Below are 5,446 nucleotides of genomic sequence, written 5' to 3'. Positions count from 1 at the left end.
GCCTCTGATGACTCCACCCCAGCCTCCAGCAAGCCCAGGGTGCTCTATGTCAATCAGAGCCCGTTCTCAACTTTGGCTTGTCTCTGGGTGCCTGGGCACTACCCCTGGTTCCTCCTAATCTTGTCCTGCTCCTCTGGGAATACCTTCAGTGATCACTACACTCTCAGATCCTTCTCTCTGGCTTTCATCCTCCAGGGTTCTGAGCCAAAGTAGAATGGAGCAACAGTGTGTTAATGACACAACCTCAAGAAGCTGCATTGTCCTGGCCCAGCTCCTCAAGTGAGCAACCAGTGGTGGTGGAGGGGGGTGGTGGTTAAAGGAGACTCTTGTGATTGGCCCTTCTCTCTGTGACATCATCACAGGAGGGCGGGGCTTGGTAACCAGGCCTGCCCTGCATCCTCCAGAAACAGCAGGGCCTTTGGTGGGGGTTAAACATTTGGATTCCCCCAGTCTGCCTGACTCAGGGCTGGCCCCGGGATAGAAGAAGAGCCCACAGCCAGAGGTGGAGACACACCATACAGACCCCACCATGGTGCCCTACTGCTGCAGCAGCATGGCAGTTTTCAAGCTTACAAGGCATGTGACAGAAAGGTACTTAAAAGCAGCTTTCACTGGGCCTGTGGATTAAGTAAGGGAAGGACCTGGCATACCCACCTTTGCTTTGCGCGTGTCTCAACACAAAGCCCCACTGCAGTCCCTTTGCTGTCACCTTGAAGTGCAGGAAGGACCGGGCTGGCCACTCGTGGATCAATAACATCTTTTATAGAAACCAGAAACGACCCTGAAAGAGTAAGAGCGCTTCCTTGGGACAAACCACTCACCAGGAAATGATGATGGTTTATCCTGACCGGTGATGGATGGCAGAGTCAACAACTCCAGAATCCACCCCCAAAAGGACTGAGAAAGACTGACTGAGCCACACATTGACCAGGGATCCTCCTGCACCCAGTGTCCTGTCGACTTACAGCTACAGCTCAGGTCTGTGCCCTGAATACAGCTAGAGATGGTGGAAGATGTCCCAACGTGCCGTCTTCTCTGCCCTTCACCCATATCTTTGTGGTACATCTGATGCTGGGAATTTGTGGAGTATGAACCCTGTCTTAAAACACACACACACACACACACACACACACACACACACACACACACCCCTCTCCAGGTTAGTGGTGAAAATCCAAACAAGGCTACCTTTCCCTCAGACTCAAAAGAACATGGAGAAGAACTAACATTTGTTCACTGAGCACCTATTATGCACCAAGTATTGAGGGGAAAAATACCTGATACATCACTTCCAAATCCTCAACAATGCTATCAGGCAGTATTATCGGAAGAATCCTTCTCTAGACACAACTAGAATGAAGAGATGTCTCTCCTCTGTCTTCTTCTGTGAGAATACACTAATTTGGTGATCAAGGCAGCCATTGTGGGCCTTATGTGCATGAGTTGGTGACAGCAAGGTTTCCTGAACCCTTGTCAGCGGCTGCCTGCTCTCTGCCTGCAGCAAGAGAGCAGAACAGCTGTGTGCACATCTGCCAGAGGAATTCTTTAAAGAGCACAGAGGATGCGATTTTGCTACCAGCAGTCACGGCAGCAGGGCAAGTGCCGGAGGCTCATTGGAGTTCGTTCCCTCTGTGTCTGTGGTTTGTGTCTTCAGAACAGCTGTGTACACAGTGCAAAGCATGGCTTCCAGACAGGAGGCCTCTGCAGCAAGCTCACGGCGCCCTCCGCCACCAACTGGTGAGAACCCATATCCACAGCGGTGGCTTAATAGCAGAGACTCACTGGTTGGCAGGCACTGTTCCACACGACACATGCAGCTTAGAGTAGCTGTAGATAGCTAGCTAGATAGGATGTGTACAGAGAGTGATTGATTGATCTTGTCAATTATTGCTAGGTTTCCAGAGTATATAACAGGACCCAAGTGTCTTGAGATCTGACAGATGCTCAATAAATACTGGGTGAAATTTGAAGGTGAAAAACATCAAGCACGGGATCCTCCAGGAGACAGAACGCTTAGGAATTCAGCACCGTGGACAGCGACATGCAGGCCCTATGGCAGGGAGTTTTAGCCCTGGTTTGCCCAACAGTAGATTGCAATCCATTAGATCTGAAATAAGAGGTTAAATCTAAATTACATATATAAAAACATAGACAGGTGTGTGTGTGGGTGTGTGAACAAATTGGCTAAAGTATGGCTTGCACAGGAAATGGTTTGCACCATTGCCGTGGGGTAACTCCTTTGAACAACTAAAAGTTGAACAAAATGAAATATGAGAGAGTTGTAACATGTGCTATGCTGTGGAGGGGGGGCGGTCAATGGAAGTGGACAAAGAGAGGAAAGGTGGGCAAATACAATCACAATATTGATGTACATACGTGAAAATGAATCCAGGAAACTTGAGAAAAATAGAGGTGGAGAGAAATAAGGGGAATGATGGAGGGGTGACATTGATCAAGATGCATTATAGTCATAAACTGACATGCTGAGTTGAAACCCCTTTGTACAACTACTGAAAAACAAGTTAAACCTTGACTTCCCTAGTTTTACTTTCCTCCCCTCCCTCCCTCACCTCCTTCCTTCCCTCGCTCCATTTTTCCCTCCCAACTTCATTTCCTCTCTTCCCATCTGCCTTTACTTCCCTCTCTCCCTTCCATCCTTCCCTCCATCCCTCCCCCTTTTCCTCCTTCCTTTCTCCTTCCTATCTCACCACTCATGAATCTATCATGGCACTAACACAAGCCACTCTACTCCAGACACCATGGCTTCTCATGGGGTATAGAGGTGGCCTGAAGTTCTGGGGTCTAGAGATGGCATTCTCCCACTCAGGCTCTGGAGGCACAGTCCAATCCCCACATGAGACAGCCCTTCTGAACTCATCGTTGGCAGGTCCCTTCCCCTCTCCCCCCCCCACCCCATCTGACAAGTCTTCAGGGACTTGCAGCAGGCTGTTCTGACCCACATTTATCAGCTCACGGCTATGTCCTTCATACCGTCATCCTCGGAGTCCTCCCCCCCGAGGTGATTAGGAGAGATGGATGATCATGGTGCCCCATGGAACTCAATTAAGATAAAAGCTACTGGTGGTCTCCCTGCCAGAGATACTAAAGAGGTTGCCAGCCATAACTCTTGGTGCTGGCATTTCTGATGTTCTCAGCCTTGTTGAATCCAGTCCCCCATTGCTTATGAGACAGCTATGAGAGGTGGAGCCTTGAATCCCCAGCTCATGCGTGCTGGAAATCCTGCATCTCTGTATCCAGGATGTGGCCATTTCGACTTCTGCCTGGACCACTCCCCCATACCCATATCTCTTACCTGGATCGCCAAGATTGCCACCTCAATGGCCCACTCAGCTCTATCTCTGCCTTTCTGTTGCCCATTCTCAACCCAACTCGGGTGTGGCATTGTGCTTCTTTTTGAAATAGCGATGGAATCCAGCCTCCCATCCAGCATGCAGGAATAAACCAAAGACTCTGCAATGGCCCAACACTGTTTTGCTCTAGCTGCTTCTCGGATAACTCTGCTCTCTTCCTGTGCCTCTGCCTTTCCACCCCTATCCTTGCCTCCCCTACCTTTCTGCCTCTGCTCCTCCTGTGCTCCTGGCCAGCCATGCTCATTGTCTTTGTGCTTCCAGAACACCCCACCCAGTGTGCATGAACCATCTGCCATTGCTGGGTCACTGGAATGGCCACGCCCTCTCTCCAGGAGACACCTAACCCCATCCCATCAGCTCCTGGCCTGCACATCTTACATTGTGGCCCAGGCTACCAGTAGACCCACATCTTCTAATGTCCAGGAGGACTAAGTACAGCTGCTGTCTGTATGGAGTGGGGGACACAAACTCTCCCATAACCACCACATTCTGCTGAGAGCTCCCAAGGGGTCACAGACTCCCTGGAGCAAACCAGTGGCCCAGCCACTCCAGGCCAGATTTCCTGTGCTCAGGAGAATTTCAGCAAAAGGGGGCGAGGGGAGGTGGCCAGAGAAGGGAGTCACCCTGAGGGCCCGAGAGCCCCTGGGACTTCCTTTATCCTCTACCCCAATGCCCTGAGTCTGGGAACAAGAAGAATCTGTCTCTACTCCTAATTATCAGCTAAGACACAAATGATGCAAATATTATGCTAAATGAGGACCCTTAAAATAGCAGAGAGCAAGCCAGCAGCAGCAGCAGACTCCTTGTCGTTTGTAATTTGCATACAAGTTTGATGCCTTCCTTTACCAGCCCCTCCTCTCCCCTCCTGTTGGGTTGACAACAAGAGTCACCTTCCCCCCAGAAAGGCGCCCCTGGAGGGGAAGAAAGTGTGGGGGGGATGCAGTGCAGCTTGATTGCCTACCGCTGATTAGTAATTACACACCAAGAGCCCCTGCTGAGGAGGAGAAGGAGCAGGAGGAGGAGGAGGAGGAGGAGGAGGAGGAGGAGGAGGAGGAGGAGGAGGAGGAGGAGGAGGAGGAGGAAGGCGCTGATCTAGAGGAAGCAGAGCCCCCTAGTGGAGGTGGGAGGGAAGTGGGGAGCAGGGACCATGGTTCCCCCCCATATGCAATGGGGGGGAGGGGCTCATGCAGATTGGGCTAGAGAGATGGCCCCATCTGTGCCATCATTTTCTTCCCCTCCTGTAGCAACATGGCAGCCTTGAGCATTATGGCTTCTGTGGGGTGCCTCAGTTTCCTGATCTGTCACATGGGAAGAGCTGCTGTGAAGGCTGAAAAACATCTTGTCAGTACAGGTGTGGAGCAGTCTAGAGGACCTCAGGAGATCCACTGGGTCTCTGCTTACATGGCTGTAAACAAGGAAATAAACACGGACGTCTATGACCAAGCCCCTGAGCTTGTGTCATTGTGAGAGCCTGGGGGAATGCTAGCCGCGCAGGGAACCCCTATTTGCCAATTTGGCCTCAGCTATTTTCAGAAGAAATCTGGAGGAAGAGGGAGACCTTGCCCAACTCTCTCAATTAGTCATGCTACAGGTAAGACCCCCGAGAAGAAACACTGGCAGCAAGGCGGCCTCTAGGACAGGCAGATGGCACGATACCCAGGGAAAAGAACATGTCCCCATCCTTTATCAAAGTCAGGACTTTGCAAACCTGGTCTGCCAACTTGCTGTGTGACCTTGGGGAGCCAGTTCCGTTTCTCTGGCCTTCAGTTTCTACCTCAGTAAAATGGAGATGATAAAATCAGACAGTTGCCACTACTTTTTTTCTTCTTCCTCCTTCTCCTCCTCCTCCTCTCCTCCTCCTCCTCCTTCTCCTCTCCTCCTTCTCCTCTCCTCCTCCTCCTCCTCCTCCTCCCCCTCCTCCTCCTTCTCCTCCTCCTCCCCCTCCTCCTCCTCCTCCTCCTCCTCTTCTTCTTCTTCTTCTTCTTCTTCTTCTTCTTCTTCTTCTTCTTCTTCTTCTTCTTCTTCTTCTCCTTCTTCCCTTTGCTTTTGAAGAGCATGGCTTGGCCTCTGACCTC

General features: G+C 51.0%; 1 long non-coding RNA gene across 2 annotated transcripts; it reads left to right on the top strand.

Moving 5' to 3' along the window:
- The first annotated feature begins 399 nt into the window (after nucleotides 1–399).
- On the top strand, nucleotides 400–4,794 carry LOC150045077 (uncharacterized). 2 transcript variants are annotated; one of them, XR_016532911.1, is made up of 3 exons: nucleotides 400–978; nucleotides 3,633–3,818; nucleotides 4,616–4,794. It is a non-coding gene; the product is annotated as an uncharacterized LOC150045077 (long non-coding RNA). The 2 variants fall into 2 exon arrangements; XR_016532910.1 differs by lacking the exons at nucleotides 3,633–3,818; nucleotides 4,616–4,794 and adding an exon at nucleotides 1,895–2,269.
- Nucleotides 4,795–5,446: the final 652 nt, after the last annotated feature.

This window comes from Megascapheus bottae, chromosome 28 (assembly GCF_031878675.1).
Source record: "Megascapheus bottae isolate mThoBot1 chromosome 28, mThoBot2.hap1, whole genome shotgun sequence".
Taxonomy (NCBI): Eukaryota; Metazoa; Chordata; class Mammalia; order Rodentia; family Geomyidae; genus Megascapheus; species Megascapheus bottae.
The sequence above is the reverse complement of the archived record's forward strand: the minus strand, read 5'-3'. Positions and strand labels throughout refer to the sequence as shown.